Source organism: Stegodyphus dumicola, chromosome 8 (assembly GCF_044657685.1).
Source record: "Stegodyphus dumicola isolate Sdum_Otavi_A_Nest chromosome 8, ASM4465768v1".
Taxonomy (NCBI): domain Eukaryota; kingdom Metazoa; phylum Arthropoda; class Arachnida; order Araneae; family Eresidae; genus Stegodyphus; species Stegodyphus dumicola.
Genome location: NC_140775.1, coordinates 68,488,309 through 68,509,649, shown reverse-complemented (window position 1 = coordinate 68,509,649; position 21,341 = coordinate 68,488,309). Strand labels below are relative to the sequence as shown.

The following is a 21,341-nucleotide window of genomic DNA, read 5'->3' as shown; positions in this document are numbered from 1 at the left end:
CAAACGTCATTTCATCAACCTCTTCTGCAAGAGAAAGATTATATTTTGAAGTCAATTCATTTAATGTAATGCTAGAAATTATCCTCAACGACAAAAGTACTGATGCTTTGTACTTCTGAAGGCACTGCAATTCAAATAAACAAAGGAAAAAATTTTGAATACTAATGTTAAAAATGTTATTAAAGAATTTCGTCCCTTTTTTTCCACAAATAAATGTTTTAACTACGGAAACGAAATATTATAGTATTTCTGTTCTCACAAACTGCCTAATTTTTAAATATAAAGCATACAACGATGATTTTGTAACACTCCAGGAAAAAACGAAAATACTGCACAGTATCGAAACCAAAGTCTAAATTAAGTGTTTGTAGGGTTTATATTTATTTTAACTAACATTTATTTTAAGTTTAAACTATCTTTCCTGCCAAGCCTTACTTTCCCCTGGAACTGCCAATGCCAGAGTATGTAAATTTTAGTTGAACGCGCAAGGATTCAAATTATCAGCGGAAGTATTCTGAGTTAAATAGAAAGGAAACGAGTTCGAGGTGTGCTGCTCTTACTTCACGAGCGCGGAGGTAGTTAGCCAGAAATTGAAGAACCCCGCGTTTCGGCCTGTGTGCTTGCCTGGAAGAATTGTTAATCGTTCAAGTGATCTTCAAGTTTGCTGAATTAGCAGCGGTATTGTAAAACGCGGTGAGGTTAGTTACTTTTAGAGAGCCTCGTAGTTAGAGTCTTGTCTTTAGTTTCTTTTCAGGTTATTATTTTTATTTTACCGCCGAGTTGGCGTAGTTTGTGAGCGTCAAGAGCACGCACTTGTAATTTATTACGGTGAATAAAAAGAGACTTAAGCCCTTAACAAGACTCTGTCAGTTATCCAGTTTCAACAGTCACCTCTTGGTTGCGTGCAAGTTGGAGGCGCGCAACGCTACATTGGCGCCCGAGCACTTATCGAACTGAAATGGCCGAAAATCGGATGGAAGCTGCTGGACAACACGAAGAAATGACAAGCCAATTGGAAGGATTTGGATACCTGGTCCAGACTTTGAGAGCGTCAATCAAGCCAAACGTCAATTTCGACGGAAAAAATTCGGTGGCGATATTTCTAGAAGGCCTAGAAAATCACTTTCAGCTCTACCCTGTGCCTGAAAGACAAAAAGTTGCCATCGCCACATCCGCACTAAGAGGACAGGCCGCGCTATGGTGGAAAAATATAGGCAAATTTTTATTAGGGGAATATGGGAGCCAGACATATACGTTTGAAAATTTCAAAAAATCGTTAGTAAAGGCCTTCCCCATAGTGAAAGATCGAGCAAGGCTGGAAGCCGAACTATATAGTTTCTATCAACGGGATATAGAAGAATTGACGGACTTTATTCTACGAAAAATTAAGCTGACGGATATGCTGTATGGGAAGAAACCCGATGCGGAGACTATTGAAATAATCTTACCAAGATTGTTACCCGCTGTTCAAGACTACTTCGAAATTAGAAACCCAAGCACATTGCAGGAGCTCTTTGAATTGGCGGTGAAGTTTCAAAATCGCAGAATAGCGGAAAAAGCTAGAGGGGCAACGTATTCTCAAAGTACCCGAAGGAAATCTTCAAATGAGGAAACCAGAAATGCAAATCGCTCTTATGGGGGAAAGAGCTATCAAGCTAACTCATCGAACCTCGAAGGTCAAGGCCCAAGAAGAAAATTCGAAAATAAACATCCGCGTACCCAGAGGGCACAAATTGATAGGAAAGCTTTAAACGGGTAGAGGGGCCTGTGAAAGGGAGGGTCCAGACCCCGGAAGTTTTAAAAAAACCCTCAAAAAGACATTTAAATACGGTCATCGTAAAAAACTCACATCTACCAATTATACAAGTCCTGGTTGGCGATGTACCAGTAGAAGCCCTCATCGATACAGGAGCAGAAGGAAATTTTATAAGCGAAAATTTCTTCAAAAAGAATTTTTATAGGGTACGATTATTTAAAACCAAAAATACGGAAATTATAGCGGCGCAAGGAAAAACATGTCACTGCATCGGGAAATTATCATTAAACATACAGGTAAAAGAGGAAAGCCTCAAAGTATTAATTTTTACAGTGAAGAATCTGCAAAATCCTCTTATTTTAGGTATGGAGTTTTTAAGGGCCGCGAGGGCCAAATTGAATTTTCAAGACAGTTCCGTGGTGCTGGAGATGGACCAGAGGGTGGTGGAACCTGTGGAGAAACCGCAAGTGGACCTTAGCCATCTGAATGACCATGAAAGGCAACCCATCCAGCAAGTGGTGAGTAATTTTTCTAACTTGTTTTCAGAAAAGCCGGGAAATTGTCAAATAGTTACGCATAAGATACAATTAACTGTTCAAAAACCTTGTAGGACTAAACCTTACCGCTATGACAAACAAAAAGACGTAATCATCGAAGAACATATTCAGGAGATGTTAAAGAATAAAATAATAACGCCCATAAATAGTGAGTACGCGAGTCCCGTCGTACTATGTAGGAAAAAGAACGAGTTTCCTCCTTCGGATAAAAGGGCTTGGAGGTTTGCTATCGATTACAGAAAACTAAATAGCATTACTAAATTCCCAGTTTACCCTTTGCCGGTTATAGAGGAAATTATTAGACAGATCAAATCGACAAGATACATGTCTACTTTGGACTTAACGTCTGGCTACTATCAAATAGCTATGAGACCCGAAGACATACATAAAACCGCGTTTATAACAAAATCGGGCACTTATGCATTTTTACGCATGCCCTTTGGGTTGTGTGGGGCCCCATCAACATTCCAGAGAGCTATGGACATTGTTCTAAAGCCTGTCCTAGGAAAATCAACTTTAATTTATCTAGATTATATAATTATAACGAGTAGTACGTTGGAACAACACATAAATGATCTAGAAGTTTTTAAATTATTAAAAGAGGCCGGTCTTACAATTAACGCCTCAAAATGCAAGTTCGCAACTAAAGAACTTAAATATCTCGGTTATAAAATTTCGCAAAAGGGTATAGAAACGCAAGATTCAAAAACAAAAGCCATCAAGAATTTCCCACCGCCCAACACCGCCAAGAAACTTTCTTCTTTCCTTGGGTTATGTTCTTACTATCGGTCTTTCATAAAAGATTTCGCTAATATTGTTGAAACACTCTTAGTAATCAAAAGAAAGAGAGGTAAATTTACGTGGACAGCGGAAGCAAATACAGCATTTGAAAGATTAAAAGAAGCGTTCATCAATGCCCTGTTTTAAAATTCCCGGAGGGGGACGAAAACCTGGAAATAGCAGCAGATGCGTCAGACTATGCGGTGGGTGCGCTTCTTATGCAAAATAGGCATCCTCTGACATTTTTTAGTAAAACGTTGAATCAGATACAAAGGAATTATACAGCTACAGAAAGAGAAACATTAGCCGTATTAATGGCTGTACACAAATTTCGAGTTTATTTCGGCAAAGCGCCAGTAACAGTCTTTTCGGATAATGCGGCTGTTGGTAGACTTTACTCGGGGAAAAACCTAACGCCCAGGTTAATAAGATGGGCTTTAAAACTCCAAGAATATAATATCAGAATAAAATATAAACCGGGTAAGGAAAACAATGTAGCTGACGCACTTTCTCGTATAAAACTGGACGATGAAGGAAATGAACTTAAATGCGCTGTGTTGACTTCAAAGATTTTAGATTCTAGAGATACGATTATCACTGAACTGAAAGCTGATCCTGAATTTGGAAATATTTATGCATATTTGAAAGACCCCGAAAGCTTTGAGCACACAGATATCGATGCGATAAGAAATAGAGCAGAAAACTATGAAATAATAGATAATTTATTATTTTATACGAAAACAACAAACGAAAATCTTGAGTACAAACCAGTCATCCCAGCCTCGCTTCGATTAAGCATTTTTAAGGAATTACACGACGTGAAAACAGCGGGTCATTTAGGGGTCAGAAAGACTTTAAAAAGGGTACGCGAGGCGGTATATTTCCCGCAATTATACAAAATCGTAACGGCGTATGTCAGGTCCTGCAATCAATGTCAGTTAATAAATGATATTAATTACAGCCCGGCCGGGTACTTAAATAGCATTCGCGCTACATTTCCGAATGAAATTTTAGGCATAGATCTTCTTGGTCCCTTCCCCCAGAGCGAGTTAAATAAAAATCGTTTTCTTTTAGTAATAGTAGATCATTTTTCAAAATGGACAGAAATTGTTCCACTTAAACGCGCGTGAGCCAAAACAGTCGCAGATGCATTCTTACACAGATACATTTTAAAATACGGTGCACCGATAAAAGTCATTAGCGATAACGGAAAACAATTCATTAGTCAAATATTTGAAAACATATGCAATGGACTTGGCATACGCCATATCAAGATGGTTCCGTATAGACCACAGGCAAACATAGTAGAAAGAGTGAATAAAAACATAGTAAAAATAATTCGCAGTTACGTGAGCCCACATCACAAGCGCTGGGATGGCTACATAAATGAATTAGCTTATGCTTTAAGAACGGCAAATCACGATACTACAGGAAAAACCCCAGCAGAATTATTTTTAGGCCGAAAGTTAATTACGCCTTTAGATAAATTATTCTTTGTGCAACAAAGAGAGCAAGAGTTTAAACAGAAAGATGTGCAAAAACTTATTGATCAGGCGCTTAAAAGCTCGGATACGGCAAGAAATAAGCAAAAAGCATGTTATGATAGAAAACGCCGTGAAGCAGATTTTAAAGTTGGGGATAAAGTATTGAAGCGGAAATTTTCTTTATCAAGTGCCCCAGACAATTTTACGGCAAAACTAGCTCCAAAATTTGAAGGCCCCTATGTAATTCAGGAAATCAAAGGAGTCGTATTATACCTTAAAAACGTGAGAGGGGAGATCTGTAAAGCAAGTCCCGACCAGGTGAAGAAATACTATAATCCAAATGATTTTGAAATCCTTAAAATTTTCTTGCAGGACTCAAGTCTAAACGAAGTAGAAGGTCCAGAAATAACAACAACTGTTTCACCACCCAAGAAGCAGAGAACTGAAGAGAGACCTAGCCCTTCTACAACCCGGACGACGGTACCAAAAAGAAAAAAGGAAAACTTTCAAACTCCAGCATTTAAGAAAAACAAGCATGCAGATGCACCGCGTAAAGAAACCGTGGTAAAGAGAAAAACAATACCTACACCGTATCGCAGGAGAAATTATACATCAAGGAGAACGCTTCCAGGGCCAGAGAGTCAGGTGCCAGCAAGGCCACCGTTCCGGAAACTGAAACGGCAACAGGAGGAACAAAAATACCAGGAACAACAGAAGAAATTCAAGAAGGACTCCAGACCGGAGGACGTCAAAACCAGCCGTCCCATGGAAAAACGGAAACGACAACAACCCGACGATTACTCCGCCAAGAGGCCAGCATGCAGAGGACGCAAAAGAAAAACTAATGTGGACGACACTCGGAGGTCAGTAAGGAGAAGATTGACGTCCATGAAACCTATAACTTGGGAACAATATTGCCAGAAAAGAATGACGGAGTTTCAATCATCGAAAACTCAAAGATAAGTTAAAATCTTCTATAAAATTTTTTTCTCTTTTGTTCCGAAATGTTATGCATAAGTACGAAGTTCTATGTTTTGACGAAAGTCAATATGTCTCGGTTGAGACTTAGTTTTGTTTTACTTTATTTAGCTGAGGCAAAAGTATTATATTCTTTAAGTATAAAAGCTAAGAACAAGCATTTTCTGTTGGTCGAAAGACTAATTCTGTTATGTTAAAGCCAAAAATTGGCCGAAGACAAAAAATAACTTCGTATTCTTGTATTAATAAGAATTTTAGTTTCAGTGCCGCCAGCTTGGCGAAGAATGAGTAAAGTAAAAATTTCTTTTCTCTTATTCATTTCATGGTAAATTGTAAAAATCATATGTATTAAAATTTTGTAAATGTACGTAAATACTTGAATGTTATGTAAAAGTAGAATTTAGTCTAGAAGCATAAAATTTTAGATGCTAAAAGTAAAATGCTCAAAAGGAATGAATTCAAAATTTAAGTATTAAACTGTAGATAAAGTCATGCTTTAGAGCGAAAGCCTGCATGTTTAAAGATGTATGAGGGGGAAGTTAGAATGAATGTGTTTTGTAGGGTTCTCCACCTACACTTGAATTTTTAAGAATGTTAAAGTAGCTCATCGAGTTGTAGAATGTCGAGTAAGGTGTGTCTATTTGGTCGTTGAATTCTAACAAATCATGGTGGTTAGGGGAAGTGTTGTAAGACTAAAACACGAATATTCCCGTTTGACACCACACATGGTGGAGAGCCAGAGTAAAGTTAAATTAATGCTTGAAAAATTGAATGAATGTGAATTAAGCAATAACTAAGGAAAACGAATCGTTTAAAAACAAAAATTTATTCAGTGTCAAGAAAGTGTAAATTATAATGTATATAGAAAGATACTGATACTTATTCCTTCCAGATGCTGGAAGGAAAAGAACAAGATTGATTGATGAAGTCCAGGAAAAGTTGCTGTAAGAAGAGAGATTTATATAAGTATCGACAGAAATTTAGTATACATTTTGTTACATAAGATTTTTTTTTTTGTGTAAACTAGGCTCTTGAGAGTTAGTTCAGAATTGTAGAAACCTTACAACAGGTCGTTTGTAGGACCTGCTTCCAAGTTTTCCAAATTCTGGCAGCGGCAAATGTAGGGTTTATATTTATTTTAACTAGCATTTATTTTAAGTTTAAACTATCTTTCCTGTCAAGCCTTACTTTCCCCTGGAACTGCCAATGCCAGAGTATATAAATTTTAGTTGAACCCGCAAGGATTCAAATTATCAGCGGAAGTATTCTGAGTTAAATAGAAAGGAAAGGAGTTCGAGGTGTGCTGTTCTTACTTCACGAGCGCGGAGGTAGTTAGCCAGAAATTGAAGAACCCCGCGTTTCGGCCTGTGTGCTTGCCTGGAAGAATTGTTAATCGTTCAAGTGATCTTCAAGTTTGCTGAATTAGCAGCGGTATTGTAAAACGCGGTGAGGTTAGTTACTTTTAGAGAGCCTCGTAGTTAGAGTCTTGTCTTTAGTTTCTTTTCAGGTTATTATTTTTATTTTACCACCGAGTTGGCGTAGTTTGTGAGCGTCAAGAGCACGCACTTGTAATTTATTACGTTGAATAAAAAGGGACTTAAACCCTTAACAAGACTCTGTCAGTTATCCAGTTTCAACAGTCACCTCTTGGTTGCGTGCAAGTTGGAGGCGCGCAACGCTACATGTTCATAGACCCATTTCTCTGCCACGGTTATAAAAACCTATTAATGTGATGGATGTAATTTCTTAACAGATAAAATTTGTTGAAGTTTAACAGATGTTTTATATGCTCTGTTTATTTTCCTAACTTTTAAACTCTTAGAATATTTGACCTAAACTTTTAAGTGATAAAAATACTACTGCGTCTGGCACTGTTTGCAAAATTCTGGAAAAGTGATTTTCCCCCTGTTGGTTTAGAAATATAATCTGAGAATTATTATAAGTGTGAAATATATAATTTTGCTTTTTCTTTAATTATATCTTAACTTGAAATCTATCGTTAAAAAGTATCTTATCTAAAGCAGGACAACAAATATCGCATTTAATACGAGCTAGGAGATAAATATAAAAACTTGAAGATGAACCTTATTCTTTCTTTCCGGAGACAAGAACGTTTACCCCCTATCCTATACTGTATCGTGAACTAGCTTCATGTAATTTAAGCTTAATGATGAAATTCGAATGCAACTTTACTCGACTAGTAATGTGACTAGATAAGGCTTTCAAAAGGAGGGGATAAAAAAAATAACTTTTCGTTTATGGCCATTTAGGAGCTTAACATTAAATAGCATTGAAACTACGCCCCATCAATAGTGTTAGTACTTCGTAAACTTTTAATACTCAAAACGTAAGTGTGTAATAGAAAATTTGACATAAGGTAAAATGTTATACTTTGATTTTGGATTGCACCAGAAAGTAGTCAATTGAGTTATTTATTTACGGGAATAATAATGAAATATATATACTTATATTATAATTATATATTATTATATTCTTAGGTCATTAAATACTTATTCGTAGTACATTGCAGAAATTGTTTTATACAATTTACATAAAATCAAACAACAAAATATATGTAATGGAACCTCCAATGACTTTCAATACAAGCTTTCCATCGACGATTCATCCCTTCGAACAGGAAACTTGCGCAATTGACATTCCTGTAGATAAGCTAGTTGCACATCTAAGAGAGTAACTGAAAAGACTGACACGCAGAAACAGCTCTTCCAAAGAAATAGCAAAGGTTTTAGGGTGCTTGAGGTTCGGAGAATACCTTGGCCACTGCATATGAGCAATACCACTATAGTCAAGGCACTCGCGAACAGTGATTTTGGGGGGTATAAAAGTAGCCGACAGTCAAACCGAAATATTGACACATTGTTGCAACATAGAGTCTCACGAAGAGCTCAGTGGACTTAATTTCGATACCTGTAGGCCTTCATATACAGCTTGTGAGTAACTTGTTGCGATATTACGAAAAATGTCCACAGTTTACTATTAAGCTGTCTCGATTAAAAACGTGATATTCAAAGATGCTTTAGAGTTAGCTGCATGTTACTGACTCGAGGGAGATCTTTACGTTTCCATTGACAATTTCAGGAGAAATCTTGATTCATCGATGAAGATCTCTTTCAGTCATACCACTTCTGTGCAAGTCCCGTGCTGACGACACCATTTTATTGGAGCTTTCATATTTAGAGATTGTGTATGGAAATACAAAAGTTTTCGTATTTAGCCTTCACCTTACAACTTTAGCAGTACCAGCAGATACTGACCTCTATTGTTTAGGTAAATATCGTTTAGAATGAGAGTGTCTAGTCGGTGTTTCGCCAGAAATGTGATGTACTGTAAAATATTGTAGCTTTATAACGACTAAACGAGTCTCCGGATAACTGTCAACGTTGAGTTGCCCAAATAAAAGAAATAAAACATTTAGGCACGAATTGGATTATTTTGCCAAAATCTTCGGAATAACGGCATTAAAATCTTTGAATTATATTCTTTACATCATAACGAAGCTAGAATAATCCAAAATTAACAGGCAATCTCTTGAAAGAATTTCTGTAGCATTCAGATTCTTACTCGCATACTATTCACTTCACCTTGCGCTTAATTTATAAAAAAAATTGCCTTTGATATTTTCATCTCCTCATACACGACAACAGTAATATTTCCTCAATGAAACGCACGAATGCGCTAGTTATACAGTACAAAGTCCGTAATCAGGACTCGTCGGGACATCGGCGATTCCGGATTAGGGGTTTTCCGGATTATAGATCATCAATTTAAATCTGGTAAGATGGCATGCAGAAATTATACAATTAAAATATGAAACCGTAATTTATGAAATAAAGAGCAATTATGATCTAAAGGGCATCAAAATTTACAAAAAAAAAAGGCTTAATATTTATTTGTTTACTTTAGTAAACATTTCTATCAATGTAAGTTGTTTAAGTTGCTTCGTTTTTTATGCTAATACATTCTCTTTAATTCTATAAACAGACATAATTTCTTATTCAGTTACAAAGTTCCATTGTTCAAGTCCTGTAATTGCTGTATCGAGAATACCGACTAACTTGTCAATCGAAATTTTTTCGTTTTCAATAACGTTCTCTGTTACTTTCTTCACTATCGGAAGCGCGCATGGGTAAACGCTTTACTGGCTTTACGCGCATGCGTAAGTTTGTGGCTTTGAGGTCCGGATTATAGATCATTCCGGATAATGGACGCCCGGATTAGAGACTGTATGAGAATTTGGTTTGTGTTATTTACTTTTGGTAAGTAGTATATATACGGAAAAATAAGAATTTAACTTTAGTTTGCAATAATCCTTGAAGTTTATTTTTTTAATTTGTTTACTTTCTCTTCCTGGCTTAACATATTTATAATTAACATCTCCAAATCTCTTAGTTTCAAAACTAATTGCTGTCAAATGATCCTTATTACGTTCGTACTGACAAACAACAAATGTGAAAATGAAATTTATTGAAGAGTATTCAGACTGAAACATTTAGTAATCAACAATAATAAAGATATAATACCCTTCTGGCGGGAAACAGAGCAATGTCACCAATACTTAATCCAACAATTATTTTCTATAATAACATAATCCTTTTCCTTCTAATGCTTGCTTTCGTCTAGTGAACATGCAGTTTGAAGCATTATTTTCATGCGAACTTTATTGCAGTACCGATGTGAAAATTACATTAAAAACGGGGACTCTCTTGCGCCATTACAGCCTCGTATATGCTTTCTTTAAGCACGTTTTGTGTAAAATAAAGAGCTATTTCAAATGTCTACGACTCCTTATTATCGGAGGACAAATCTCCAAAGCGAACATCATCTTCAACGTCCCCATCAAAATTATATATGTGTATGTGGGTGGATGAAGAGCGTATAAGATAAAAAGAATAACTTGTTTTCTAATAGAGATTTAAAAAATACGATGTTTAGAAAATTTATAGTATTTAGTAACAAAACTGTTAAAAGCAACTGAAAAGTTTGATAAACAACGAGGCTATACAGCGTTAGACATTAAAAACATAATTGCTCAACTGATGTTTTAAGGGGAAAATAGCATGTTAATTGTTAAAGTATCACATTCATCAGGTATATGGTGGAGTTGGTAAAGGACATGCGGAATTTAATATCAATCATGCCGAGAGATAGCGATTGCAGTCAATCTGCGTTTGAATATGTCAGAAACCACTCTACAGCAATTAATACATACTTTTATTGTATCTTTGACGAGAACTGCGCGGTATTTGGGTACTTAAGTATTACCGAACCACCTTAGTAGAAGTTGTCAAAGTCTCAAAATGCGTCAAATTCTATCAATTATATGCACAACTCTTGAGGTAACTATGCCCATGACAGTTCTTCAGTTTTTTAACAGCAAACGATACCATTTTCGTTTGCATTTCTCCTTTTCTTTCCTTTTCTTATTGTTGTATTTCAAATTCTAACAGTTTCTCAGGCCAAATCATGATTATATTTTGTTTTAAAATTGATTTTAAAACATGCTGTTGTAAGATTACCTACATTTGAAGAAATTCTGTTAAACTTTCTGCAGGAGTTTTGTCAATCCTTTGGCGACTTTGCCGCAAAATCGCTACAGAAACAATGCTTTGAATCTCTTCTGAAAACGACCGCTCCGAAACAAAAGCCCTTTTTAATAAACATTTACTGATTTTTTTAGGGAGAATAAATACAAAGTCAAAAAGTAAAATATGTGGGCAATAAACAATAATTTTTCACAACAAAAAGTCACTGTTTCCTGCTCCTCCGCAAATTTCGCCAAACTGCGCCAATACGGTTGTGATAATTATTAAGTATCACTATTTGTATACGTGTTAAAATGTGTAGACAAATTAAAAAGAAACTATATCAATCGTATAAAAATTCAACTGGTAGTAAAACTGCATAATGTGTACAAGTAAATATTTAATAGATTATAAATATGTATAGTGCAAATGGATACAAACAAAAGAAAAGAAAAATGTGCGTTAAGTTACAGTAAGTCCATCAAGTATAAAGTAACCATATTTTCATTGAGACAAAGCGAGACAAATGGAATGAAATGAAAATTGTAATTTAGTTATGAAAGCAGACCAATAATTCAAAAAAGAGTATATTTTATTGTATACATTCATATACTTGCCTATAAATATTCAAAAATATATTTGTTATTAACTATTGGTAACTATAAAAATATTTGTAAAAAACTGTAATTTGAATATTATGCTTTTTAATTAATTTAAAATTTTATTTAAAAAATTGATGATTTTCTTTCACTGTCATATTTTTTATCCGAGTGAATAATTTGCAATAAATTCGGATCATTTATTGAAATGTCGTGAAATTTCTCACATTAATTGATTAAATTATATTGTACCCTTAATACAGATTTTAAAGTTTCAACATTCAACTGCGTTTTTTTCAGTTGTCCATACTTTATTGCTACTAGAAAAAACACGTCCTGTTGCTGCATATGTTCCTGGAAGGGAGAGCGCGTTTTCTGCAGTTTTCTAAATATTTTCATAAGGAATATTATTCTGTTTAAAATAGAGGAATAACTCCGTCCATTTTTTGTCTGTTTTCACATTTGCAGACAATCAACATTTAATTTTTTCTTCAGTAACATATTGTTACGAAATGTACAGGCGCGCTGGGATAGCTTCCCCACAAAGCAGGTTTAGGGTTGCCATAAAATGGCAAAAGAAGGAGGGTTGCCACTGTCGAGAAATTGCCCATTTGGCGACAAAATTGGCGATTGTCAGGGACGGATGGAGAACCTTCTGGAACGAATTCTTACCGGTTTAGCGGAGAATGTTCTCGAACACAAGCAAACCCTGCTGGTCCGCAGTCAGTCAGTGAGTGTCTCGTCGAGAGGGCGAGTCAGAGTGTGCCTCGCAGAGAGTGCGAGATAGTGTGTGCCTCGTCTAGCGAGCTGATAGTCATTCATTGAGAGTGTGCTTCGTCGAGAGGGCGAGAGTATGAGCCTCGCATAGAGTGCGAGTTAGTTAGTATCGAGTTGGTGTCTCGTCTAGCGAGTCATTTCCTGCGGAGTTGATCGCGTTGACAGCCGGGCAGCGAGTGCCGAGTGGATCGTCGAGTGCACCGAAAGAGTCTCGCAGTGTATCGCGATTAGTGCATCGTCGAGAGAGCGTGTTGAGCTCCGGGAACGACTGAACCGAAAATTCAGGAGCTGTGCTCTGTGTGTCGTCGAGTTCATCGCGAGTTGTAGCGTGGAGAGTCTCGAGAGTACGTGGAGTTCTGAGAACGACCAAACAGAGTCGGGAGCTGTACTCTGATGCTTTGCAATGAAGTTTTCTCTACCGTGATAGCTTGATAACCTGAAAGCTGTGTCCCTGTTCGTGTCAGCGTGTCTATAGCAGATCTTCGACGACTATAAAAGGTGATTTTGGAGCTGTCCTGATTAATATTGGTAAATAAAGTGTGTTTCGATACTTTATCAAGTGTCGTCGTTACTCATTCCAAATCTACGAACCCCGTACGAACGTGGTGACAGAAAAAAAAAAAAACGCAACAATATCTTTTTACCAAGGACACCTTATCAAAAAGATCATTTTCGCAAAAATTATTTTTTGGAAAATGGTTAAATATATTAAAAAGATTTTTCCACATATTCCCATAAAATCTCCTTTTTTAATGTCACCCAATTCTTTTACATTTGATTTCTGCCCTTTCACATAAATCCTTCAAAATTTCTACACGCACAATATATATATAAAAGTACGAATAAATTTTTGCAATAATATTTCCAAGATGCATTGGAAGTAAGTCAGATGCTGTTTGAATGGTATTGTGTAGAATGTGTGCTGCACAACCTATTCCAATAATTTTTTGGTTCAAATGTTCGTTAAGTTTCTTAAAAACGTTTTCAATGCTTCTTTCTAGCTTTTCCACCAAACGTTTCGTTAGTGTTATCCTCACAATAGGCAACAATTTTATTGTTCAAATTTTGCTTTTAAAAAATAGTACTTATTGAATCAAAAATTATTTGTGAAGTTTCATCCGCCAATGAAATAAAATCTAATATTCTAATTTTAATTCCTGTTTCTGGATCAAAGAGTCTAACAATTGTGGGAAATAATTTTTTAAATATTTGTGGTGGGAAGAATCATAATATATAGATATAAATATGCATTTATCTAATTCTTTCTGCAGTTGTGAAAACGAATATAATGAAAAAACATTACAAATAATTGTTTCGGTTTTTGTCCTTGCACATGCAAATTTTTTGTCATACAAAGTTTTGATCATTTGGGACGTACAATCAATTGATATGAAACTTTGATTGTGGTTTATGGTGAGGAAAGCAAATAGCCCTTCAGCTAATGCTAGATATTCCTCCGTTAACAATACATATTCCTTGACGAAACGTAACGTTAATGATCGAACACCACCGAGTGAATCTAACTCCTAACATCGCCTAATTTAGTTTACTCTGCACGCATTTTATGTGTTTTTTATTTATGTATTTTTTATTTCTTTATATTTATTATAATAATTAATAAATATTAGGTAATATATTTTAAAATTTAATATGTTGTCAGGGACAAATATCAAGTATCATATGGAACTGCTGCAGCCAACTACCTGCCGACTTACCAGTCCAGTTAAGCATGTGTACATTTTTTTTCACATGTCATATGTTGACAAATCCTGTTCGTTGGTTTTAAAAAGCTCAAAACACCCAGTAAAATCTATGTTTTACTTACATCTAGTATACTTCTTTGCCAGGCAACCACGTTTTAGAATTACCCAGAAATTCTCAACATCACAAATAAATCACACACTAAACAGCACAAATGAAACGTATTGCTTCACATCTAAAACTTTAAAGTTTAAATGGTACTTTTTGTGACAGCTGGCGATACATTTATAGTAATGGTTTAATTATGATTTTCAGTTATTTATCTATTCAATATAGAACATATTTCGAAAGAATAATCTGTCAAGTGTAGATATTTTGCTCAATGTTATAAAAAGTGTGAATTTCTTGATCTTGGAAAAACACACTAGTGATAACTGACTGTGGGAGAGTGTGCCTTAGTGGAAATCTTTCTAAGAAAAGCCTTTAGCTTAGTAAAGTTACAAATGAAGAAAGTTACAGAAATTTCATGCCCCGATTCCGCTTCACCGTTGAATTGGGAACAAAAGCGGCGGCGAACTGGTTTTGGGAGTTTTTTACGGGACTATAATAAAAATTCGCAAAAACTCCGGAAAAAAGTTTAGTTTAGGAATTGAAAATTTGATTCGCAAAACTCGGGAAAATAGTTTAGTTTCGGACTCAGTTTACGAATTAATTTGTTAGCAAAAGTATCAGATTGAAGTCTGATTTTTAAAAATAGTTAGTTGGAATAGAACTTTTTAGAACAAAAATAGGGACGTAAAAAACTGAAAAGTTCTTCTTCCTGCATCACTTAACTTGCTTGAGTTAATGTTACTTATGGAGATAAAGAAAGAGGAGAAAAGTGTAGGTGAACATGTTGGATAAAAATAAAGAAATCCACTGAAAGATACCAACTTTTGCAAAGAGTATGACTCTTACTCTTCGAAGTATTTTGTTTTATCTACATTTTATTTCATTCTATACCTAACAGTTTAAAGCATCGTTAGGTTTCTTTTTTAGTGGCCAAATCGTAAATTATCATAAAATTGCTGAAGTGACATTTTATTGAAAAACCAGCTTATATATATTTTTACCTACTTTTCAAGGATGGCAACTTGATATACCTGGGTCAAAAATACTTTTCCCATTGGAATTAAATAATTTAATTCAGCGAGTAATTACTGACATTAATACTCCATGAAATAAAGTTTGGAAATTTCTTGAAATAAGCTTCAATTTCTAACAAGTGGCCAATATAAGAAAAATTCATAACCCAAGTTTATCATTTCCTTTCAAAGCATTATGCATCCCAACCACTTACATCCAAGGAATAAATTTAAGAATCAGTCCAAATATTTTTCATGTGTGTTCCAGAAAAACAAGTTTTCAGTGTATCATAACTTATCATAACTTTTATAATGCATTCTAATTAAAAAAATGCCATTGCAACAGTTCGAAATTTGAGTCCAGTAACTTCGGCATTCAAGATAACAAATACGTAACAGCAGAGGCGAGTTGCAATCAAGCTGCTGTACGAAAAGTGCTTTGCCCTTAGAAAAACATGTGTTTATTATTTAAAACAAAGGCTCATTTTAATTAAGAGTTTGGATCGGCGCCCAATAAGGGTCAACGTCACTAGTGGCTTTCAAGATTTTCCTTTCACCCAAACAGCAGCGACAGATAATCTCCAGACGGAAAAAAAAATCAATAATAATAAAATAAGTGTCGAATCGTAAAATGAATGTAGACTTGGTGATCGCTAGATATATTAAAATTTAAGAAATGAAAATTTCATTCCTATGTAAGATACATGCTAAGAAGAAAGGAACTAAATTCACATTTAAAACTATCTGAAAAGGCAGTGTTAAACCGTAACCTTGGAAAATAGCTATGGAAACTTAAACGAGGCAGGATTTAGTATCCGTTGGTTAGATAAATTAGGATGTTCACTGTTGTAAAAATTCACTACTGGGGTTAAAATGTTATTCCATGAATGGTTTTGGAAAGCTGAAGACTTTTCAGCGAAAAGTAAGTAAAATATGTCTATAAAAGTAAGTAAATAAGTACGAGTTAAACATAGTTGTGAAAAAGAATAAAATACTATTTGAACACTGAGAAGGAATTTCCATAATAATTATATTTTTAAAATATTTGAAATATTATTTTTCACTTTTCAATTAATTAATTTGAATTAATTTCTAAATCACTCAATAATTTAATTTCCTAACGTAGTGATATATAGCAAGAACAAAAAAATGATTGATCAGTAATTTATTGAAAAAAAAATTTAATATTACATAAATTTAATTGTTCATTCTATTTAACGTACTGATTACTTAATTACACATTTATTAAAATAATTAAAATGTCAAATTTTCTAGGCGTACTTCTCGTTACAAGCTGCTATATAGAGATTCTTGTAGTTTTCTCTATATCTCTTCAAATATTAACTAAGTTTGCTTATTTGTTAAGCGGGCTGAGTTCAAAACTTGTTAATTACACTCACTTATTTCTGGGTTTTATTTCTTTCTATGTATATTCATATACTATATTACCAGTATTAAAAATGTGATAGCATAATATGTTTTCAATTGTTTTTCAGACCACTAAAGAGAGGTAACAAATCAGATGAGACGCTAAAATTTCTAGCTCAGCAGATCTCTGAATTCTCAAAACATAATCACTATCTCATATTAAACACATTTTAAAAATATTACCACTATTAAAATGTTATAATTATATTTTAATTACATGATACACAGCAGAAGAATGGTTACTTATTTGTGTTACTTATATAGAGATGTGTCATTTCTGAAATAAAAATACCACGTTTCTACAAGCAGTATAGTATATATTGTGACTATATGTCTGGTTGCTAAATAGATATCTGGCCTGCATGACGAGAGTGCTTCAAATGGTGTTGTCTGCCAAATGGTGTAAAAGGGGAAGAGAAAGTGACATAGCAGAAATATTTGAGCGGTACCTGTTTCTCGCAGGCAATAAACTGTTCCTCAGACACTAATGGCCCCTATCCCGCCTGCCATGCTCCAGAAATAAACTCCACAATCCGCTCTTTAGGAGCGTAAACAATTAGAAATACACTTTCAACACTCGGGATACGACGGCCTCACTCCATCTAAGTTGCAATTGTTGTGGTTTTCTAAATTCCGGCAGATGGGGGGGGGGGGTCGATCACCTAATTACTTTAGCATTCCATTACTTTATCACTACCAGAAATTACATAACCCTAGCTGATTATAAATGCCTTCTTGAAAGCCCCTTATGAAGGGTGGATTTATTCATTGACACCTGATATTTTAATGACATTTGTTATTCCAGTGCTTATAGCTCTTTGTAACCTGCAATTAAAATTAATATTGACGAAACAATAAGCCACCCAGACGGTATAGTGGTTAGGGGAGCCTGATTGCGATACCGAAGGGCTCAGGTTCGAATCCTGAAAAAGGCATGGATGTAAAATTGTCTGTTCCTTCATAAAGGGTAACGATGGCCTATTTAGATGCCTCCACAATAAAATGGTCATCACTTCTTCATTATGCCAATACCGTTACAGGCAAGTGCCTGCCATTGGGGAAAAAATATAAAGATCGCGCAAATTCTCCAACAAATTAATTACATTCACCACTTACAATTCGTAGTTATTGTAGTTATCAAAGTTATTTCCTACCACAGGCGAGAGGTTTTTGTTCCTCGGAAATGAATTTAAAAACAATAAAGACCCCATAACTATAAGTAAGCCTACAAATATAGCACTATAAATGAAATTTTAATTAGTGGGCAGAAAATAAACAATCTTACTCGTATTTTAAAGTAGCATGAGATAGTTTTTAGTCAAATATTTAGCACAACTTAATTCTCAGTTCGTTACCCAATTATTTACCTAAATCTACCTTCACCACTATTCTTGCTCTAATGAATTATCATCATAACTGAAGAGAAGTCTAACTAAACTACAGCAACACAGATAAGAAGCGAAATCTTAATTCAAATGGTTACTAAAATTACATTTTACAGTATAATTTAAAATTAACGTTTACTAACCATCTGTATCTATGGGATTCCAGGAATTCTTTTTAATGTTAGGGTTGGGCGTAGTTACTAGCGGCCAAGTAGTAAAATCGCTGGACACTGGTAGTTTATTTTCGTTCGAAACCAGATGAACGGATACTCTGCTTGAGGGCTTTTGTAGCTGAAGTGTAACGTACATACGAACCAGTTTTTCCCCAGAAAACAATCCGCGAAGGCCTCTCTCTTCTTAGGCAGATAGCCGTCGTTTGTTTTATATCCAACTAACCTCATCTAATCTTGTTAATCTATAATGAAGGCATATTTTTATTTCAAAATAATAATTGGTTTCGCTATTTTTGGAATTCACAGTCAGAACGATATATATATGTAATAAGACTGCGACGTTTTTCTAATAAGACTGTGCCATTTTTGTAATATGACTGTGGCATTATTGTATTAAGACTGGGCCATTATTCTAAAAAGAAGACTTGAAGAAAGAAAGTTGCAACGGATTGGCGGTGGTTCTCGGCATTATAACTGCGTAGTTAGCAAGATGACAGTCGAAGAACACACATAACGATAAGTTCCACACAGAATTTTGTTCTTTGATAATGCACATCATCACTATGGTGCCCTGAGCACCCCACATGTGTATACGACTTACAGTTCTTAAAGAATGGACGAAATTTAGAAAAGCAAACTCTACGTGGCTAGCGGTAATGCAAGGCAGCGAAACGAAGCAAGAGAAAAGAGAGGAAGTCGCGACGCAATTAACCTTTTATACCAAATTCCATTACTATTACATGACAGATTAATGTCCAGAATGTCCAGATGTCAGGTTCAGATTTCATGAATAAGAGCGAATCAGAACTGCAGGAAGTTTAGTTAGAAAAATTATTGCTCACTTATGTTTAGAATAAAGACGGGAGTTAAAGGGCTGTTATTAATTTATGATTTGAACAATTTTGAAAGATAGACATTTTACATTTTACATATATATCTGTATAGACAAATAGATAGATATCATGCATATTTGGGAAGAAAGAAATGCTTAATCGAGCAACCGACGAAAGGTTAAAAGAGCATATACAGACAAATTAGTAGTTTTCGCTTAAATGAACCTTAAATTCACACATTGGTATCTACTAAGATGCGTAGAGTGACCTGTCCTTAGGGTCTATAGGAATTCCTCTTTAAGGCATCTGAAAGATTTCTAGCGTTTAAATTTGGGCTTTATGCATCTGAGCTAATTATCAGTTTGAGTATATCAAATTTTTTGCCATCTAACAAGGAATGTTTTGGGACGTGTGTTTGCTTTGAATGTCTTTAAGAGGAACTGGCAGAGGCATGCGAGAGAAGACAATAATACGCAGATCAGCAGAAATGCCAGTTCTCTCATGACACTTTATTCTAGATGTTTAAGTATCCATAATAGAATAATAGAATGGCTATGATTTAACTTCAATGATGAAGAAAAAGGAACAATCAGAAAAGAACACAAGTGCCTTTTAAGCACTCAGTGAGCCTGCATAAAGTGTGAGGATTTTCCTTGTTGTGATTCAATATAAAAGTTAATATATAAGAATATCTTATATCTTATATATATAATAGATGGGAAAAAAGAAATTTAGAACCGGGAAAAAGAAAATAAATTTAGATTCTGGTGTGCATATATAGGCAGAGGAATACAATTAAAATCTGGTTCAGCGTTATCAAGAGGAGGCAGATCAGACTTAATTGAACTCCTCTTCCCTTGGAAAACAGCTGCGTTTCTGTTAATCTAGAATCAGCTGATGAACTATTCTAAATTATTTAATTTTAACAGTTCACACGAAAATTCTGAATTTCTCCTCTACGCAGCCGTTTCCCAAATGTAATGAAATAGTACAAAAACAAATCATTAAGTATTAATTTAATATAATAAAGGAAAAGAATAATAATTAGACATATTTTACTGAGTTAAACGTGAATAAAATGTAATATTAATGTAATAATAAATTATACATAAAAATAACAGAGAAATGTAACCGCCTTAACCTACCATTATGCAACGAAGAAACAAAAGATCGAAAGTCGAAAAGAGAACGTACGCCAATGGTTGCCAGTTTGGTGACTGGTGAAACTAGTTTGCGATGGCAAGTAGAAATCACTCAAATGGTGAATTAAAAGCAACTAATTTTTAATTGTTTAAAATGTTTTTGGAAAGCAAGCAGCAAGAAAAGGAAAAAAGAAGCAAAGGTCAGAAAAGAATAGTTTTCACGTCATGGGCTTATCATGACAACTTAGAATAGAGTAGGCCTTCTGTTAATAAAAGTGTAGTCAAGAAAGATGTACAGTAATACAAATATATACATACATATAATTTAAAATCTTCTAGAGTTTCCTTCTTTATTAGAGCTTTCAAATAAAAAATTCAATAAGGGTGTAGACCACTCCAGCCTTTTTTTAGAAGACATTTAATCTCATTTTTTTGTAAACAGAAGAAAAATTAAGACACAATAACACGCCGAATAAATACTAATTCAGAAGTCAAACAACAAAAATCAGCGTTATATTTACAAAATTTTCACAGGACTAGTTTCGATGGTTTTAGCGAACCACCATCTTCAGCTGCAAAACCGCAAATGAGCAAGATAGGAAATAATGATTAGATAAGATAAGAAAGCCTGGACAAAAATAAGCAAGTGGCGCCATCTGTTGGCGAAACCAGAACTAAGACATAATTTCTCTAAAAGCCGAAGGCAAATTTGGATTGGAATTAGGATCGTTAACTAGAACAGAAAGATTTTTATGAATGTGAAATGCCTCTAGAAAATCCAGTTCTCCAATGGAAGATGTTTTTTGAATAATTTTAGCAGCAGAAAAATTGAAAGTGTGATTTTCGGACCAACAATGTTGAGCAACAGAAGACTTCTGTGTTTCCTTTTTTCTAACATATGCCTCATGTTCTTTGACGCGAAATTTTAAGGCTCTCTTAATTTGGCCAATGTAAATTAAACCACACTGGCAAGGAATCCTATAAATACCCCAGGAATCCATATCCGGAATGGGGTCCTTGAGTATAGAAGTCAGAATTTTATTGATGGGAGAATAAACAACCCGAAAGTTAAATTTCTGCA

At 34.9% G+C, this 21,341-nt stretch overlaps 1 protein-coding gene across 6 annotated transcripts in view; it reads left to right on the top strand.

Moving 5' to 3' along the window:
* Positions 1–21,341, top strand: part of LOC118183244 (uncharacterized) — a 138,025-nt gene that overhangs the window by 16,071 nt on the left and 100,613 nt on the right. Inside the window, exon 1 of one of the 6 annotated variants that reach the window (XM_085821955.1) lies at positions 5,839–6,499. The exons of the other annotated variants lie outside the window; for them this stretch is intronic. The gene's annotated coding sequence lies outside the window, so the exon portion shown is untranslated. Of the gene's footprint in view, positions 1–5,838; positions 6,500–21,341 lie in introns of those variants that run through there. 6 annotated transcript variants of the gene reach the window in all.